The sequence below is a fragment of the Myxocyprinus asiaticus genome, chromosome 3 (genome assembly GCF_019703515.2).
Source record: "Myxocyprinus asiaticus isolate MX2 ecotype Aquarium Trade chromosome 3, UBuf_Myxa_2, whole genome shotgun sequence".
Lineage (NCBI taxonomy): Eukaryota > Metazoa > Chordata > Actinopteri > Cypriniformes > Catostomidae > Myxocyprinus > Myxocyprinus asiaticus.
In genome coordinates this window covers 35747922-35770168 of record NC_059346.1, presented here as the reverse complement: position 1 = coordinate 35770168, position 22247 = coordinate 35747922, and positions in this window count along the sequence as shown.

Below are 22247 nucleotides of genomic sequence, written 5' to 3'. Positions count from 1 at the left end.
TAAAGGTGTTACGGTTGCTTTTGACATCTCATCAGTATTCCCAGATAAATATTCATGGAAGATGTGAAAGTGGATTTAGAGTAATATGATGTTTGTTCATTGAACACTACTCCACTCTAAAGTCCTCTTCCAGGAGGATCGTCACTCCTGCTGCCAAGCCCTTTATTGTATTGGCTCTTGCCATTGTGAATTGTGATCTGAAAATGGTGCTGTAAAAAGCTAGGACCTTTGATGTGTTGTGCTAATTTGATTACCATATTACACTCTTCTGTTTGCATGCACTTTGCCGTGTGTACCTCATAAAAGCAAACACTAAACTGCCTTTACATGACAGAGAAACAACACAGCATTGTACACAGAGGACAACTAGTATTGTAAGACTGTTTGGTGTGTACACTGAAAATAATTAAACAGGAATACAATAGATGATAATAATGATTTATTATTGTGTGCATCTGTTGAATATTGTATATGTGGAGAGGAGTGAGCAAATAATCAATCATAAAATCCATAAAAAACACAAACTAAAAACTCCTAAACGTAAAATATATAAAACAAAATGTTTTGTTATGTAACCTAAAAAATGGGTTTCATGGTAACACCTGAATAAAAGGAACAGTTCACCCAAAAATTATAATTCTCTTAACATTTTGGCTCTCACATCTTATGTCATCTTAAACACGTTTGAATTTCTTTCTTCCGTGGAACACAGAAGAAGATATCTTAATATGGATATGGGATCTGTTCCAAAACCTAGTGAGCTTCCTCTGGAGGCAGTACTTTAAGACATAATAGGTGCACTCCAGATGCAAATGCTGTTCCAAAAGGTAGGTATCTTAATTATGCTGCCTCCTAAGATATCTCATTTTGGCCAAATTCTAAGGTAGCATCATATTTATGCTTCCCTGGGAAGGCAATCCCAGAATGCACTGCGATGAACTCGGTGAAAAAATAAATCGAAGATGGCAGACGAAGCTACCTATGAAGATTGTTCTGAAGACACGCCATTGTTTACTGTGTCAGGCTGGGGTGCATTTCCCAAAACCATCATTAGTCAACTATGGTCACATTGTTACCAACAAAATTAAATTATTTGATGGTTCCCGAAACTGTAGTTCCAACGAACATTTGCAAACAGCATCGCAAAGTTATGTGGCTGGAACTACAGCTCTCAACCTGTGGTTAGAAGCATAGTTCCTGGTTAGTTTGCTGTGTGGAAATAATTTCCCGTCGCTGAGGCTTCTATATCTTTTATTCAATATACACTCACTAAGCAATTTATTAGGAACACTATGGTCCTAATAAAGTTTCCAGTGTGTTCTTCTGCTGTTATAGCCTAACAGCCTCAATGTTCGACCTGTTGTGCATTCTGAGATGCTATTCTGCTCACTACAATTGTACAGAGTGGTTATCTGTGTGACCGTAGCCTTTCTGTCAGCTTGAACCAGTCTCGGCTGCGTTTCCCAAAAACATTGCAAGCTTAAGTTGATTGTAGAGAGGGCTCTACAATCAACTTAAGCTTGCAATACTTTTGGGAAACGCAGCCCTGGCCATTCTCCGTTGACCTCTCTCAACAACAAGGCGTTTCCATCCGTAGAGCTGCCGCTCACTGGATGTTTTTTTGTTTTTGGCACCATTTGGCACTTAAACTCTAGAGACTGTTGTGCGTGACAATCCCAGGAGATCAGCAGTTACAGAACTACTCAAACAAGCCCTTCTGGCACCAATAATCATGCCATGGTTGAAATCACTGAGACCACATTTTTTCCCCCATTCTGATGGTTGATGTGATCATTAACTGAAGGTCCTGACCCATATCTGTGTGATTTTATGCATTGCTCTGCTGCTACATGATTGGCTAATTAGATAATTGCATGAATAAGTAGGTGTACAATTGTTCCTAAAAAAGTGGTCAGAGAGTATATAGTATCTTTCATTCTATTAAGATTTTGACCACATTTATATGCTCTTAAGACAAAGGTTTACTCAGGGGTTTTGCAGAAAGCTGTTAAGAGAAAGTGCCTTAACACACACTTTGTTTCTGTTGGAGAACATAGCTTATGTGAAGTTCTCATTTGTTATTGAAGAGTGCACATGTGTGTATGTGCGCATGTGTGTATGTGCTCTAGTGCGTAGGGGGAAACCCCACTATAGCAGCACAAAGTTACTGGTAACAACAAAGTAACAACTTTGGATTACACGGCGCACACCACTTTCGTGTCTTCAGCAGCTTTTGCGCATTGAAACTGCTTTATGGTGTACATGTAAATAAGCTATTATAATTTAATATCTCCACAAATGATTACTCCACCCACTGCGTAACGTCATTAACGACAGCTCTATATTCTTGAACAGCCACGGCCCATGCATTTTAAGTCTAGGCCTTCAGTGCGATTCATGTCATTAAAAAAATACAGTTTCACAATGAATAAGACACCATATGCATTACGTCATACATTACGTGGCAGTCAACTAATAATACCAATTGACATTTTAAAAACACGTCCATGCATGAAAGCCAGAATCAAGGAGGTCTAATACCAAGAAAAATCTCTCTTATAATATTTGCGATTTAAATTTTGCTTGCAATAAATTTTGTTTTGTCAGGGTACATGATTACTTTTCAAAACTTGATCTGACACTGAATGCTCAAGCAGCTTAATTTACACTTAGAAAACTTCTGTTGTTGCTATAACAATGCAAAAAGCACTTACCAATTTGCTTGAAGTGAAAATCAGTCCTTTCCTGTTTAATTAATCAATCGCACGATCATGCAGAACATCTCAGGTTTTTAAATCCATAAGGATCTCTTTCTCAATGGTGATGTGGCAGTGATGACAGCCTCGTCAGCAAGATCTCGTGCTCTTTGCTTTCAAATTACGTACATCACTTAAAGCATGATTGCGTCACCCAAGGCCAGCTAGAAGGCCTGGACTGGGACATATCCTAAAGACCACACCCATCAAGAACAATCTGATTGGCTGATGAATCTGACAATCTGACTTTAGACTGCACTGTTGAGGGATTCTGCAGAAATTCTGAAGGCCTGATGGGGTGGAGCTCAGACTCACGCGCTGCTTCGGCTAAGTAGCATGGCTTCGGCCATGTGATTTGTGAAAAAGTTATCATACTTTGCTTGTAAGCATCGAGGAATAAATTCTGATTGGATAAACTTTTTGTTTTTTGCTATTCATTTGTTGATGAATTAGGATTGGAAAGTGACTGAAAATACATAGGCAAAAAGGTCAATGAGAATGAAAGGATGAAAAAATATTTATTTATTAGGCATGTTATGCCAGCAGAGAAGGCTTTGCTGGCCAAGAGAAATTGCCACTGTTCTTGAACCAGCGTGGTTCAAATGATGAATGTGTGAATTAGTTACTATGGTTTGGGAAGCAGCTATGACTACCTAGTTAATTTCTCCAACAATGCTTTAAATTGCTTACTTGTAGATGAATCTGCAAATTAAACTGGAATTAGAGAAAGTATTTTAACAACGACAAATCAAACAGATAATATTAATATGGTAGTTATTCAGATTTTAGCTGTAGCTACAGCAATACATTTTTCTCTTCACCTGATATCTGTCACACAATGCTCACGATTCTGACATTGTCAATGCGTTCGTGTCTCTGCATGAGATTTATTTCAGCCCCAGCTAAGCTTATGGGGGTCAAAATCTTTTTCATAAAGTGTGACCTTCTACCATGTTTCAGTTGGATTAAAAAAACTTGTGAATGTTACATGTGTTACATGTGCTAATTTTACAGTTTTGCTGATGATGACTACTTAAAACTCAATGATTAGATAATTTCATGAGCCTCACAGATATTCTGTTTATAGCACTGTTAGTGGGACAATGACATTGTCCCATTACATAATAGAGATTAAATCATCATAAGAGTAACCTAAAACTCAACTAACTTGTTTTCATTAAAAAAATGTAATATAGAAACAGACTTAGCTCTCAATTTCTTGTAATTTCTAACCCCACTAAAAACTTGAGGTCATTCTTTAGAGTGAAATGTTTGTACTTCAGAAGTGACCACTCTCTTTGTTCTAAAATCTCTGTCTAGAGATAAAACATGATATGTGCAGTATTTCATATGTGCCTCAAACTCCCTAAAAGGGTGAGGGAGGATCACACAGCATGGATGTTTCCCTATCAATTTTTAATGATGCTGCTCCAGCAATTCTGTCAACAGTGATTCCATATAAACTACAACCCATGGCACATTCACTGTTTGTGACATCTTTGACCTTGGCCATATATAGAATGATCTTGACTTTCAGGTAAATATCGAATATGTCAAAACATCTGTCTGCAAAAACAATAAACGTAAAAAAAATTAGTAATATATATATTGTCTTTTGTTTAAGTGTCCAGCTCCTATTAAATATTTAATGTCCGACTATTTCAACAGCATTCACAAATGTTTTGGTAACCTTGAAAATGCACTTAAAGTAATATTAGGGTTCAATTATATTAGGGAATATAAAGGGTTCAATACAAGTTAAGTTCAATCAATATAATTTGTGACATAATATTGATTACCACAAAAATAAATTTTGACTTGCCCCTCCTTTTTTGTATAAAAAAAAAAAAAAAAAAAAAAAAAAGCAAAAATCTGGATTACAGTGAGGCACTTACAATGGAAGTGAATGGGGCCAATACATTGAAACATTAAAATACTCACTATTTTAAAAGTATAGCCACAAGACATAAACAATATTAGTGTTATTATTTTTTTTAGTGTGATAGAATCGCTTACTAACCTTTTCTGTGAAAAGTTCTAGCCAATTTTACAACTTCATTGCCATGAAGACGTAATGTCAACAAACCCTAAAATTACTGTAGAAATTATGATTTAAACAACTTTACAGCTTTAAATTATACTTGAGTTTTAACAGAAGTAATCTAAGTGCTTTTATAAATTATAAACTTCACATTTCTGCCTTTAAACTCTCCAAAAATTGGCCCCATTCACTTCCATTGTAAGGGTCGTACTGTAACCTCGAGTTTTGCTTTTTTAAAGAAAATTGCATAACCAAAAGTCAAAAATATTTTTTGGTGGTAATCAACATTATGCCACAAATTTTGTCGATTGAGCTTAACTTGTATTAAACCTAGAATATTACTTTAACTTTTGATTTCACATCAAAAATATTATTTAACATCACTGAATAAACCTGACTACAGTAGTTTATATAATGTAATGAAAGTCAATTTTAAGGGTCAGGATCATGTAACAATAGCTCCTTAAAGTAAAAACTGCACATTTTTACAGTGTTATACACCATTAGATAACCATTAAAATTACAGCACTTCTGAAGCATAATGCCATTAATTCTGAAATTAGATCCCTGTGTCCTTTACAATTCATAATGTAACTGCGTCCCAGTTATAGTATATAATGTCATTACAAATGCAACAGATGACACTGGCGCGTAAAACATCTATTCAGTCAGACCCCAACTGTGAGTGTACTCTTTATTCAAATCTCTCAGGATTGCACATTCTGGCTCATATTTTAAAAGGATGTGACACGTAGTCTGCTTTAATCAATGTTTGAGCTGCCAAGATGGCCACGGCAGGGAAGAGGGCACATCCACCACTGCATACCAATGGAAGAACGTCTTCACTAAAAGAAAATAAAAATACAAAAATAGCTTTATAATTCTTCACCAGCTATTTGGAAAAATGAGGAATATTTGAACAAGTTGAATGAAAAGAGAGAAATAGGGAGAGAGAAAAAGAAGAAGAAGGAGGAATGGAGAGAGAGAGGCAGACAAAAACAGAGAGAGGGAGAGGGAGTCGGTCTCTTGTGACCTACATGAAAGCAGCGGGAGCGTTGCTGTGCCTCGCTACTCTTGGCTAAATGCACTCTCATATTAATATTTTAAAATGCCGTAATGTGACGGTGAAACCCTCAGAGGACAGATACATCAATTTGCAAGGGCCTCTGCTTCGGGAAACAGAAACAGGGATAATTTGCCATTAGGAGGAATTGTTCATTATGAACAGCTTCTTAGGAACACATAAACCAAGTCCCCGCTCTCACTTGAGCTGCAAATCCACACTTTTGTGCGAATGGAAACATTGCCCCAGAGCTTTAATGCTCTTGGGTCATTAGTACAAAAAGGTTTGTTGTGCTGTTAAATCTGCTGCATGTTGCGGTGATCAATCAACATGAAAGGGGCTTCCCACTAAGACCGGATCACTGTAAATAAATCAATTAGGCCATGAGAGTTGAGCTTTTATCAGAATTGTCATTGCACACACTCACATCTGAGGGGTTATAGATGTAGACTGGCAGTGTTCAGGTAAACATTCCTGTTAGATGTTACTCAACTCATGTAATAGATCTGAAAAAACATAATGTCCTATTCATTGCTCAATATTTCAATCATAAAATAACACCCACCACATGCATGAATTAAATTAGGTATTGCTAATGCATATTGGCTGTTATTTGTATTATGTTACATATGCTAGTGTGTTACTAGTATAGTAACGAGTATGTTAGTAATAGTACAGTATATAGAAAAGAACTCACCTCATCAAATCATTGTTTTAATATTAGAATTCTCATCAAGCAAATCATCTGTAATTATTAAAACTCCAATTTGACTTTAATTTGATTTAAGATGATAAATATGTAAATGCTTTGGTGTGTCTTACCCCAGCTAACATGCCTTAACACAGCTAATAAGTTGCTCTCTATGATCCTTTTTTAAAGTATTTATCCTCTTCTTCTGATTTCATTGAACTGATTTGCATGTCATTGAGTTTATACACAATGGCTTAATGAGAGATTAATGAGTCACTCTGTAATTATCACCAATTTCATAATTACATGCAGTAGTGTGGAGTAATGGTCTGCCCAGTGATAGGAGGGATGAATGTCTGTTTATTGACACCACTGCAAAAACACAAAACAAACATTCCTATTTTTTCGAATGTCAGCAGCATTGAGAGCAGTATGCTTGAGTCACCATCGCTTCAGTTGCAAAATTGAGTCAAATAGCTGCAGTGGTGCTTAAGGGACAACATTAATTGACTGATGGACATTTGACTATCAAAGGAAAGGGATACCATATGAATAAACAAATGATAATTATAAATAACTATATTCATAATAATTTATTATATATTATATTTATTATAAATAAAAGAGACATCATCTTCAGATAGTGGAAGAAAAACATTAAAAACCCTTATTATTATTATAATAATAATTATTATTGCTATTACATTGTTATTATTATTAAACAGATAATACAAATGTAATATAACATTTTCAGAATTCAGTGCAATTCACTACATTGAAGTATAGAGAATTAATAAGTGGAATAAAAACGTTTCAGACTGTTAAAGTACAACAAAGGTCATTGTATCAGATCAAATAATAAAGGCTACACTAATTGGACAAATAAGAAATTTGCTGCTCGCTCTCATGTTCATGGCTGCAAACAAGGACACTGATAAACCAACAGGCAGCCTCCCCTGTGACCTTAGGCTTTCTTCGGAACACAATTATTTAGCCAAAGGTAAACAAGCACACCGACTCTATGCTTCCTTTTTTTCTTTCGCTCAGTCACCAGATGGTTCCATTGAGGGGAACAAAATCACTTGCATGACTTGGCTGTCTGCTTGTTCTATTTGCTTACTACTCAGAGACAGGGTCGCAATGAAGTCTCTAATGGTTATAAAACACCTGCTCAGTCAATCAAACAAACAAAACTCAGGGGGGAATGAAAACAAAATACCTATGTGATCAGGTTAAAGGCGCTGCTGGCTACGAGGGCCGCTGATGAGGCAGGTAGCACAGGCAGATGTTCCACGTATAGAGAGGTAAGAGTATTTGACCTGATCACAAAGAGGTATACAATCAGGTCTACAAGATAATAGATAATTGGATATTTGTTATAATAATGGACATAATAAAAACCACTGTTGAGCAAAGAGGTTTGTTGGATGATGTGGCATAGAGTTTCAGCAGTGTGCAGAGATTAGGAAACATTAGTAGTACAGACACAATGGGTTATTTATAGAGTTGGACAGTCATGGGGAACATACAGTTAGGCAGAGTGACTAACAGTGATTATGAATGTAAAAAAAATATTTTTACAGTAAGAACAAAATTAAGATTTGTGCATCCATGAATATAGTTCTCACCCACTGAAGGTTTTTTGAAGACTGTTGTTTTGAAAGTTTTCTGATCTGGCATCACATGCTATGTATAGATTATACACATTACATTGTGTAGCTCTTTAATATATAACAGTGGTGTGTCACAAAAATGTTTCAGTTAATAAAATAATGGTAATAAATAAATAAATAATTAAGGGATGAAAAAAATCTAATTAATATTTTATATTTTAAGAATTTCATACATAAATCAAAAAAATAAATTAATGTCAAATTTATTACAACTTGCTGCTCATTGCAGTTTTAACAGTGAAATTCTCATGAACAGTTAGCAATATTATTTTAAATGTTTATGTTATGTTTATTGCATGTTAAACATAATCAGTTGTGTGGATCATAATTGAGTATAAATCAGATTAATCAATATGACAAAATAATGTAAAGAAATTAATCTATAGTCTCATGGTCACTGTCAAGGTCAAATTTATGGAATACAAAATTTATGGAATTAAAAAGGTAACAAAATAATTAAATGATATGACTTTTCTTTTTCTATATGCAGCCTTCAGATTTCTACTGTTGCTACAGCAATATCTACAACAGTGTTACAGCTAAATTTAGAACCTCTTGTTTCAGAGTCTGAAATACAACAGGAAACTGTAAACCATCTCTTGTGATAAAAACTCTGCAAGTTGGCCATGAATACATTTGCATGCAAGAGATTTTTAATTTGAATCTGCCATTCCTCTTGTCTTTAACATCTCAATCACGTCCCAGTTTCCGCCCATTTGTATTAGCAGACAGAAAGTGATGGACATCCTTTCACTGCCTGCGTGACCTCTGGTAATCCTGTTTCACAGACCGGCTCCCCACTGAAGAATACACAATGGCGGGCGCTGTAACTCCTCCCAGTCGATATTCTGACAGACTTGATCGAGAAAATTAGTATGCTTTGGTAAGGGCATGACCAAAGACCTTTTCAACACCCCTGTGAATCAATACAAAGACCAATGGATGGCGTGTGTGGTTTTCTTTTTCTTGTTCTTCCATTCCCCCCCAACACCGCCCCCCCCCCACCCCCACGCCCCACCCCCTCGCACCTTGCATTTGTAAGACTCCCACCTTGCTTTCACCTTCTTGAAGCTCTGGCATAAAGCAAAATTGAAACTGTGGGGGAAGAACAGTTGCATGTAGAAAAGAGGGTCTGAGCCTTAAATGTTAAGGGAGTGTGAGGTTTTGTGAGGTATAAATACAGTAAAAAAATGTAAATGGGTAAACACTGTATAACCAAACTGAGGGATCAGGGAATGAGACTGACTAAATTGAATAGACAGGATTATGGTTTACTCTGATCACTGGAAAAAACAAAGCAAAATCTTCATACATCAATTTCTTCTTGTTTTGTATAATGTACAATCTGATATTTGCTGTATATGCCACTCTACATTTTACATTAAAATTAAAACTCAAATGAAAGCCTGGCTTACACAAGGTTCCAATGACACTGAAAAACAGGCAGCTAACAAGTCCACACAAAAATGGATATCAGTGGCACTCATTCCAGTAGAGATGACTAGCACATCCACAACAAAGCTTGGTGAAAATGCAGAATAGGTTCACCAGAAACAAGCACACATCCTATGCATTTACATTATTTATGGACAGAATAACCCTCCAAAATCATAGCTCTCCCTTTCCAATGTTAATTGTGTGTGTGTGTGTGTAGTGTGTGTGTATGTGTGTGTGTATGTGTGTGTGTGTGTGTGTGTGTGTGTGTGTATGTGTGTGCATCCCCTCATCCCCATCTATTGTGCCATGGTCATGCCAAGCTGAACTCCTCCCATGTCTAGGTAGCATTAATTACATCATGCAAATGTAACTGACACAACCTTTTCAACATTACTACACAGCTATAATTGTATATTTTTAAGTGTATTGCATGCATAATTTTACTCTGTGAAGTAAATAGCACTCTATCAATTATGCTACAGCTGTTGCAGTAGGGAGAACATTTCAGGACTAATTAACCCACATTTTCAAAATGCCCCCATCATACTGACAACAGCAAAGTTTCCACTGCAGATTTTTAGAACATTCTTTTTTTTAAATGTTTAAATAATTTAAAATTCTAAAGGGTGAAAATCAGGGTTTTGGGGCCACAAAACAGATGCCAAGCATCATAAGACTACTCTTTGTGTGATGCCATTAAATGCAATCTTTGTAAAAAACATACATAATACAAACGTATACCAACTGTTATACCTTTCTTTAGTTAATGCATTAGGAATCATGAACTAACAATGAACAATATATGTTTTTAAAGCATTTATTAATATAGTCCATTAACTAATGTTATCATATACAACTTTTGATTTTAAAAATGTATTAATATATTTTGAAATTAACATTAACCAAGATTAATAAATGCTGTAAAAGTATTATTCATTGCTAGTTCACATTAACTAGTGTTGTTAACTAATGTTAACAAATGCAACCTTATTGTGATATGTTTTCCAAATAATTTTGAATTCCTGTGTGGAATATGTATGGGGATTAATACAGAGCAGAGAAAATGGAAAAACTACAAATGAAAATTGATAGCTTGTTTCAGGAGGACAATAATATGTAAGCAGAGGACGCACTTGTTTTATGACACCTCACTCCTCCCATTCTGTCATCTAGCATTTCAAAGTAGCAAAAGAAAAAAACCTGCCAATATTCAATAATCAGGGCAAGGCCAATGGGGTGTCTGCTGGTGTTTGCTCTAGCATATGGTCAGACACCACAGGACTGGTCACTGGTTCACCAGCCTCTACTGACACTAAATGGAGTCTCAGGTTGGGCGAGTCTTGACTGCGCTATTCCTGATGACTCTGCAAGTCTGTTAATCAGTCGGCTTGAATACACTTAGAGACCCTTTCAGTTCCGGAACCTATAATGAACAACACAAAAATAATTTTCTCTTGACATTTTCTGAAACGTGTAATACAACAAGGCCATTTCTCAGTTTCTTCTTGTACTGTATTATCCGATAAAGTTAATCCTTGAGACTGAAGTATTACACCTTTAAGAGTATCTGCTTAAGTAATAGCAATAGTAATACTACATATATATATATATATATATATATATATATATATATATATATATATATATTTGATTGCCTTTTATTCTTGCAATCCCTTGTTTGCCACATGAGTTTACCTCCTTGTGCCTCTGCTTCTGCAAAATATTTAGAAAAATAACAACAGCATGCAAAGGTATTATGGTATTAGGACATCCATCGTGGATTAAAGGAAACCACTGAACTCTTTCCCTTTAAAGGGCCAGGACTCTCTGCTCTATTACAGCTGAAATGAAAATGATATAAATGTACACTTTTTTATGTACATTAATATACAAAAATATACATATATACTTAAAATTAACAATATTTATAAACATAATATGTTTTCAATAATAATAATAAAATAAATATAATTAATTATAAAAATTTTTGTTCTGTTTTTTGCACTACCCTGCAATTACAGTGATGCTTAAGGTTGTCTATGGGGTCCTTTTCAACAGAAACCCTCCCAGTCCAACCAGCACTTTGTCACAACAGATAAACGGCACTCTCCTCTCAAGGATGACTGCGTGAAGGGGACCCACAGATCCCCCCCTATGAACTGCTCACTGGCTTAATAAAGAATCAATAGCACTCCTGGGCAATGATGGAGTCTGCCTCCTTCAAATCCCCCTCTGGCCTTCCTACAGCCATACATGAGAGTGCAAGCATAAAAGGTGCCTTGGTATCATTTCTGTTGACCTGCAATAGCAAAGTGTTGCATGCATCTTGAGCAAATGGCTTAATGACTGAATGTCTAGTCCACATGAAAGCTGGTCCATGTAAGGCACAGTGAGAAAATGCCTTTTGAGCAATATCTGTAAAGAGCAGTAGCTACTAAACGCAGTTCTCTTTTTAGTATGATTTGTAATACAGCTCACCTAAAAGGGAACATTCAAGCAACTTTGGCTAGTGTTATGTGAAGGCTACACTAAAAAAGGCAGGTAATCTAAAGAGATTCTTTATGTGGTAAATATGATTTAATTTGACTAAATCACTACCTAAACTATATTTGGTTACACCAAATAAACTCATTTTAAGGGTCAGATTAAGTAGAAATACTGTAGATCCTTAAGGAATCAATTGCACATTACCACTTTTTACAGTATAGGAAGTTAGGAACAAACATTGTTAAAATAACGTTAAAGGAATATTTCAGTTCAATACAAATTAATCTCAATCGACAGCATTTGTGGCATAATATTGATAACCCAAAAAATTATTTTGACTCATCCGTCCTTTTCTTTAAAAAAAGCAAAAATCGAGGTTACAGTATGACCCTTACAATGGAAGTGAATGAGGCCAATTTTTTGGAGGGTTTAAAGGCAGAAATGTGAAGCTAATAATATTATAAAAGCACGTACATTAATTCTTCTTTTAAAACTCACATGTTATTTGAGCTATAAAGTTGTTTAAATCGTAATTTTTACAATCATTTTAGGATTTGTTTGATATTACATCATCATGGCAATGAAGTTGTAATACCTTGCAATAACTTTACACAGAAAAAGTTTGTAATTGATTTTATCAAACTAAAATCATGTTAACACAAATTCTTGTGGCCATACTTTTGAAACAGTGAGTATTTTAACGTTTACGATTGGCCCCATTCAATTCCATTGTAAGTGCCTCAATGGAACCCAGATTTTTGCTTTTTTTTTAAGAAAAGGAGAGATGAATCAAAATGCATTTTTGAGGTAATCAATATTATGCTAAATTATGCAACAAATGCTGTTGATTGAGCTTAACTTGTATTGAACCTGGAATATTCCTTTAATTGAACCTCCTTATGATGTTATTAGCATTCAATAAAACTTCTCTCAATGTAAAAAGAAAACGTTCTTAGTGCTGCAATAAAAAAATGATTATTGTGAAAATGGTAACACTACAATAATGTTCCATTTGTTAACATTAGTAAACGTCATTAATTAACATGAACTTGCAATGAATAATACTTTTACAGCATTTATTTATCTTGGTTAATGTTCATTTTAACATACAGTAATACATTTTTTTAAATCAAAAGTTGTATATGTTAGGATTATTTAATGCACTATGAACTAACATGAACTAACAATAAACAATGTATTTTTTATTAAATAACATTAACAAAGATTAATAAATGCTGTAAAAAATATTGTTCATAATGCATTAACTAATGTTAACAAATGGAAACTTATTGTAAAGTGTTACTGTGACAACAGATCTAATTGTCCTGAAAACAGGCAAATTAAGTTTTCAGAAAGTTTTCATGTTTTCAGGAATGTTATGCAACCTTTAAAAATTATTCTACTCACATTAAGAGAACAGGAAATTAACACGGTTCCCACAACCACAAATTTAACATTTGGAAAAGGCTTACAAACATAAATTGCTTGTTTTTTTTCCCCCTCGATATATTCAAGGACAAATTTCAATATATTCTGTACAGTTCTGTGACCTGGCACCTTAGATACTAGCTGTAATTTAATCAGATTTAGCACATGAATCTGGAACTGCTATAACTGAAATGAAATCACAAGGTACCGCAAGCAAAATTATACAGCAACAGATGTATCTATTAACAAAACCACCAGCTTCCACACACATGTCTGTGTCCTGTGTGAGTGAATTTAATGCAGAACAAGGCCTCCAAATCATACCTTTGTTGCAGCCCTCTCTATGAATAATGTTAAAGGCAGCAGTCTGTTGAAGAGAGGCACTGGAGTTTTATGTGAGTCTGTGGCAGGGGTCAAGCGTCTATTGTTTACAGAAAGAGGAGCAGCATTCACTTGCGACCAGCAGGCTGAATAGCGTTTGCTGTTAGAGGAGGGACCCTGCATAAAATATACTCCATCACACACGGCAGCAGACAAAAGCAACACAGCCAATTTAGAGTCATTGAGAGATCTGATAATAAAGTGGGTCAGATTATATTAATAAAGTCTGTGTGCGTGCATTTTTATATAAAGAATCATATCCATGTTATAGGCTCATTATGTCTCTTGAGAGATTGTGAAGTTAAATAGAATAAATGTGAACTGCACTAAACAGTCCCATCTTCAAGTGACTCACGGAGGCTATGGAGGAACATTTCAGTGAGAAATAACCTTATTACATTATAAATATTATTGATAGTTTAAAATGGATCCCAAGCTAATTGCTGATTAATTCACCACACACAGAATTGCACTTATTTCTTCTTTTTATATTGCTCTATTTATAAACATTTGTCAAAACAAAGTTGTTGATTCACCATGCATCTTCCCAGTTTTTACCAGGAGTAATTCAGGTGATTTTTGCATTTATGAAACTCTCTATTGTGTTATCAGAAGCTGTATGTCCAGAGCAGTGGGTCTTTAACCAACAACAAGATAGCATGGAGCATTAAGTATGAGACAGTAATTATGGACTTTTATTTCCTCTCAAGGGTCAATGTTGACATGAAAGGAGGAAAATCATTTTGTCAGAGAGATGACTAAATTGGCCCAAAGGTCTGAGTCAAAGGGGAGGCAAAAGAGACTAAATCAATTCTACTCAGTGTCACTATAACTTTCATTCAAACATGAGTAAGCCACAATCACCTGTTTTGGATATCAAAATAAGACTATGGAAAAATACGAAAATAACAGAAAGTCCTGTTTTTTCATGATACTAAAAAAGCCTTTTGTGTAGTACTTTTGAGTTGTGTTGTAGTTACTTGTGATTGGCCAAACAGACTTCTTGTCAGGAAACTTGCCAAATACAAATATCTTCAGGTATAATATTAGGGCCTGACAGAAAACACCAGAGTGATCAATAAAGGTTTCGGTTTGCTTGCCTCCCTTTATTTTAGTTTTTGTTTGGTCAAAACATAAATGCAATATGGCTGCTTTTCAGTGTTAAGACACATTTTGCTTTACAAATGACTCTTGCTACAGTGAAAACATGCACTGTAAAAAGAGAAAATGTGCTGTTGTTACTTCAAGGATCTATTTCTATCTAATCTGACCCTAAAAATTACTTTTGCTGGTGTAACCTAATTTGTCAGGTTAATTCAGTCAGAATAAATAGAAATTTTGTTAATTCAGGGTTTTTAGGTTCCCTGACAAAAAAATATTTTAGTGTACTTTTGTTGTGTAACTCAATTTTGTCAAGTTAACTATTGTTTTTGTTAATTTAGATATTATCACATGAAGCACATTGCACATTGTAAAGCTATTTTTACAGTGGGGTACTGAAAAGTGATACAATTAATTCATGAGGGTTTAACACCTCTGCGCAATAAAACTTATAAAATCCTGCGGTGTAGCCTTTTGCTCATCTGAATGAAAAAAAAAAACCAAACAAAAAAACATGTTTTCTGTGTCCAGCCCACAAACGTTCCCTCCCAATCTAATGCCCTGTCCTATCCTAGAATAGTTTTTGGATTTTATTTGCTTAAAGTCCTGTAAATTATTATTTTTTTAAATCAAGAGGTGAGCCCAGGTCCACTTTGCGGTGCTACTGGGGGCTGACAGTGAATTCAGCGACCCAGCAGGACTTACTGGCACCTGGTCGGGCGGCCTGTGCAAAGCCCCTAAGCCATCTGGGGGTAATTACTGCTAGGTATTCTTTAAAGGACCAGATGGGATCACGATACTGAGGAGGGGAGTGAGGGGGCCCGGGGGGGCCCTCCCTGTCATTTACAACATAATTCCATTCAATGATACACTTAATCCTCCCACCAGTTAGAGGCTCTTTCAGACCACTGTGGTGGCTGCTCCTTTTATGTAAATCCACCCTCTCCTTAAAAGAAAAAAAAAAAAGAAGAAGAAATACAGTGATGTCTCTCCAGAGACAGAGAGAAATTATTCATCCTCAAATGTTTTCCTCCACCGCAAGTACTGTAACATATTTCCCCTTTAGTGTCTTTCTATCTTCTCCCCCTTGAAACAGAAGTGTTATTTGTTTAGAGAGAGATGAGTGGAGGGAGAGAAAGACAGGAAAGGAGAGCGAAAGAGAGGGCTGAGCTTGTTCTGAGCAAGGTCAGTGTCAGAGGCCGAGATGGCACCAGCTGAGGTCGATTCCGCCACCTGTTAGATGGATGCACACTTCTCTTTCTTTCTTTTCCCTCTGAACACTAGCTTGCTCTGCCAGCCCCTCAAATTAAATTAACCAGCAAAATGTTAATCTCACGGGAATACACAATCAGATTCCCTCAATTCTAATGAGGTTATTCCTGAGGAGGGGAGGGAGAGATGGGCAGAGATGAAAATATGTTCTTTTAAAAAGTACAAAATGGTGCCATCTTGTTTTGTCTGACTCTGTTTACTAAGCCTGAACATTCTATTGGAAATGTATATATTCTGAAGCAAAACAACAATATAGAGTGTTTCATATTTAGATTTAAAGGAATATTCTTGGTTCAATACAAGTTAAGCTCAGTCGACAACATTTGTGGCATAATATTGATTACCACAAAAATACATTTTTACCTGTCTCTCCTATTCTTTAAAAAAAAAAGCAAAAATCTGGGAAACAGTGAGGCACTTACAATGGAAGTGAATGGGGCCAATCCATAAATGTTAAAATGCACACTGTTTCAAAAGTATAGCCACAAGATGTGAACAATATGCATTTTAACATTATTTTAGTGTCATAAAATTGCTTACTAACCTTTTCTGTGTACCGTTATAGCCAATTTTACAACTTGTTAATGCCATAAACCCTAAAACGACCATAAAAATGATGATTTAAACACTTTAACTTGTATTGAACCAGGAATATTCCTTAAATCGGTGTATCAGAATCAGAAAGCACTTAACTGGTCAAGTGTGTTCACACACACAAGGAATTTGTTATGGTTTACAGCAGGGCTATTCAACTTCATAGACAAGTGGGCCAGATGGAAAATAATATTCGGGCCAAGCCAGAACGTTTTGTTAACGAAAAGTTTCTATCAGATATTGTGTTATAATAGGTCTACAATTTATGTTCACTATATCAATAAAACATCAAGAGAAAAATTTTCCAGCAGGGGAAAAAATATCAACTAAAAAATGCTTTCAAATTGGTCCATAACTGATATAGTAAATCAGATTGACACTAAAAATTGTACTGAACAATAACAGTGAAGTTTGTTATAGATGCAATATTTATAAACTTTTGACTTTTCAAATTTAATATTTTCTTGACCAAACAACTGAAAATAACTTTTTTGCTTCTCTGAACTCAAGCTTGTCTGCCGTCCATGATTTTAGTTATTTAATCTTCTCATTTCATCAAAATTATGGATAATGATTATTTGTAGCACAACCTCTGAAAGCATTTAAAAGCATGGCACTCTTGCTTGAGACCCTGCAAAACATCCAGAGCTGGCGTGACTTCTGTCCAGCGCAAGTTTACATAGGAAAAAAACGTGTTCGGTGCGAACAGCCCCAAAGACAACAGACAACCTCAAGCAGGCCACTGAAAATATCAAACGGGACAGATTTGGCCCACGGGCCACCAGTTGAATAGGGCTGGTTTACAGGATCACTTACATATATTATAGAAGAACATAAGAATAAATGTCTAGACAGAAAAAATTGTGTACAGTACATGTATGTGCATGTATAATGTAAAGTACAACAGTGTGTGTGTTTGTGTGTATTTTTATTGCATAATAGCCAAGAGAATATTGCTCTATTAAAAAAGACCATGGTGTGCATTCTAGCTTTTAAAGACAGGGTTGGTCTCTAATTAAAATGTTCAAAAATTGCAGTGATATTTCAAATGTTAAAGGCTAAAATTCTATGTAAAAATTAATGTAAAAAATGTGCTTCATGTAGTAGTAGCATCTAATTAAATCTGATTAATTCTAGTCTAAATTATTAATTAACATCACTGATTAATTTTAAATGGTTAAATCAGGTAGAAATAGCTCTTTAGTGTAATAATAACATGTTTCCAGTCTTTACCGTGTACAGTCTATAAATAATATTCAGCCTGTATTCACAAAATCAGCTCTAAATGTGCCATTTTTTCCTGCAGCCTCTCTTAAATGAATATGTGCTGTGCAAATGTTCCCTGATATATTTACCCATATGTAAACAAATATTTTTTTTTAATCATTTGCAAAGCGATTTATTACTATGCATCAGTTCAGACCTAGTAAGGTGTTATTAGAGGTTAGAGTCAGGAGTGAAATCAGGAGAGAGAAAGAAGCATGGAGAGACTTGTGGCTAGCACTGTGAATCCCTTCAATCGGCTAGTTCGAGCTCTCCACACATCCTAATTCAATTAGATTTGAACCTTTCCTTTATAATTTAGTGCCCTTTCCCTGTCTGTGCCATTCATCTTTCCATGATAAATATTTCATTGTTTTCCAAGCTCCCCCCTAAAATGCGTGGCATAAAATGAATATCCACTAACAGCTCTCTCTCTTTCTCTACTCCGCACAGCCTGAGTGCCTTAGAAAAGACATTTATATGAAAATCAGTAGAGCATGATGAAAGGTAGTAACACAACAATATGACTTCAAAATTATCTGTTGTTAACGGAAAAGTGTTGCATTACGCAAATTTATGGAAATACTGTTGATGCAACAGTCTGGATTGAACTTGCATATGCTGCAAATATTAGCCGCAAAATTACGACCATGGAAGGATGCCCATGTGACATCAATGTGTCAGAGCACATGTGCTAAACTGCATAGAGAAAACAGTTCAGTAAAGCAACAGTAAAAGGTAAAATTGTTTCCCTAATGCTTGCTATGCATATTTTAAAAAATGCAAAAACAAAAATTTTTATTCACTAATTATACAGTATACTTCAATTTGGTGTAAAAGTCTTTATCAAAATAATAATAGTAGCAAATAAAAAATTTAAATTCCCTGGTGACTTGTCCTCCAAACCCAGTCCCTAAGTCTTTTAAGCATTTCTCTGTGTGAGCTTTATCAAGAGTGTATTTGATAAATCAGAATATCCAGCATAGACCAGCACAAGATAAAGCACTTGAGGTTAAGAGCCAATAGGCCAGATGGCAACAGTTTGAACTTATGGGTCACTAACAAGCTAGACGGCATGTCGCTGCATACCCGCCTAACATGGAGAAAGACAGTGAGAAAGAGCAAAGGCCAGCAAGGGGCCTGAGCTCGTTTGGGACAAGGCACAAGTCATCACTCAGACTCTGGTTGTATATAGACCAGATTGGTAGGTGGAGATTGACATTACTAACATTCTGGGAGGGAACAACAGGGGTGGTCGTGATGGGGGGTCTTTGATTACCCCCCCCCCCCCCACACACACACACACAACTGTTCACCAGCACTGTGGCTCCTTAATCCCATCCCACTTCAAGTGCAATAGAAATATGAGGCTCTTGCAAATAGATTGTGAGGTAAATAAATGATGAAGAGTAGCAGGGGAGACAGAGAACAGTACTCTAGTTTGGGTAACAGTGGGATAACACACTCTTTTAGGTTAAATATTTATAGTTTTGATTATTTCCTGTCAATATGACACCTGCAGATATACCTGCAGATATTTCATGATCAGACCACTTCACGATCAGCTTGGGGCCAAGTAATAGGATATAAAAACACTATATTTTGTTGGACTGAATTACCACCACATCTTGAAGAATGGTGCAATATGGTTCTCTAAATATAGTGGTTGTTCTGTTTCAAACATGAAAGACATTTTACATGAGACTTGTATCTGTGAAGCATGTCTTTTTATTTGTGCATCGGGTTGGCTGATACTCACCAGCAGATGCATGGCTGATGAGGCTATTATGCCACAAATGTTGTCAGTTCCACTATGAATTTGTGTCAATTTCAGTCAAGTTAGCCAGGATGGAAAGCAAGCATCCAAAAGGTCTACAGAGAGAGAGAGAGAGAGAGAGAGAGAGAGAGAGAGAGAGAGAGAGAGAGAGAGAGAGAGAGAGAGAGAGAGAGAGAGAGAGAGAGAGAGAGAGAGAGAGAGAATAAAAGAACAGAAACACATTTAGTACTCCAAACTAAATAGATTTTTTTACATTGACTTTACATATTTATATTTTTCTGTGTCAAAGACTCACCCTCATCTCATTCCAAACACATATGACTTCCTTTCTTATATGGAACACAATAGGAGAATTTAATTTTAATTTAATTTTTCACTGAAAATGTTGATGTCCATTGCACGTTCATGAGCGCTATGAGAGAAATTTGTTCACAGTGGCTCGAGTGTTCACACAAAAACTTCTAAAAAATTATTGCATGAACATGTATGCCACTGTGAACAAGCTTTTCTCATGCACTTGTGTAAGTGCAATGGATGACAAGATTACCAATGAAACATAAATGACATTTTTGGTTGTTTCTTGCCAAAATTAATATCACATGGACTACTTTTATAAGCTTTAAAGTGAGTCATCAGCTGCCATTGTATTGAAAAGATGGACTGGGAAATACAATAAAAATGTTGTTCTACACTCAAATAATGAAGTCATTACTTTATTGAATTTGAGAAAGTTTTACAAGCAATTTAATCTTTTTAATTCAGTTTCATTGAGCCAAAATAATTTAGTTGGATTAGGTCAAATTTTATATAGTAGTTTTAACATCATTAGGTTCATCAAACTAAATTTATTAATGTTTATTAATTTTCTTATGTTGGTCCAACTCTGTTTATTTTATTGATCATTAGTATATGCCAGGTGAGCAAGTTTAAGGGCAGTGAAACTGTTGTACTGTACATTTGATAGCAACTGCTTATAGAGCTAAGCAGAACTCTAATCAAACATCACTTAATTGTGAAAGTCCATCCTCAAACTAAGCACAAGCGCCAATCTTCACCACAATGGTAACCCCCAAAACTCCAGCCAAACAGACACTCTCTTTAAATACCAATATAACTGAACATTAAACATGAACAAATCTCCTCCTATTCTTACTTTGCTCAAAAATGCATAAAATGGGGGCCTGGGTAGTTCGGCGAGTATTTACGCTGACTACAACCCCTGGAGTCGTAAGTTCGAATCCAGGGTGTGCTGAGTGATACCTGATAAGATGCGCGGATTGACGGTCTCAGATGCAGAGGCAACTGAGGTTTGTCCTCCGCCAACTGGATTGAGGTGAGTCACTACGCCACCACGAGGACTTAGAGCTCACTGGGAATTGGGCATTCCAAATTGGGGAGAAAAAAAAATTCATAAAATAACACTTATTTTCAACATTTGTTCACCCCATCCAGTCCAATGCAAAGCTAGGAAATGGAAAAGCCATGCCCAGTTTCAACAATGCTACAAAATGTATTAATGTAGTCCCAACTCAAATGGATTAAGCAAACTTAAATTTGACAAATATAACTGGATGGAATGCAATGAAATCAAATTGTGACAAAATGTTCTATTGTGTTTCTTTAGTTCACTTTAAGTAAATTGAACAACCTGCAAAAATCATTTTTTTTTAAAAAATAGTTTAAAAGAAAGAAAGTCACATGGGTTTGGACCAATATGAGGGTTAGTAGATAATGACAACATTTTCATTTTTGGGTAAACAATTTTTTAACAAAAAAATAAATAAAAAATACACAGAAGTAAAAAAAAAAAAAAAAAAACAGTCTAATAAGTTCCTCTTTTCCCTGGACTTTAAATGCTGGTTTTGTTGCCACCTCTCTCTCCTCCCAGGCATGCGGATGCCAGATGCAATGAATAGAGCTTCACAATGACAAACAAGCAAACAGACAGAAGAGGCAGTGAATTATTGCTGTGTGCTGCCCTGCTAATTAAAATTTTCGCTTGTAACTTATGTCAGCATTGTGGCAGGGGTGGGAGGGGGCTGATGATTCTTTTCCTTTTCATCGCAGATGTGTGTGCATGCTGGGTAAATTATGGGGACGGACCGAACGGGCAGTACTTATCAGCCCAAACTGAATACGCCCGCTCGCCACACAGCCCCACATGCAAGTGCACTAGGGAATGAAATATTGGAAGCATTCCACTCCCCACTGAGTAACCCTGACTGATCAACACCAAAGGAGGATTTGTCAAAACAACAAGGGCTGAGCCCAGCGGGACGCCAA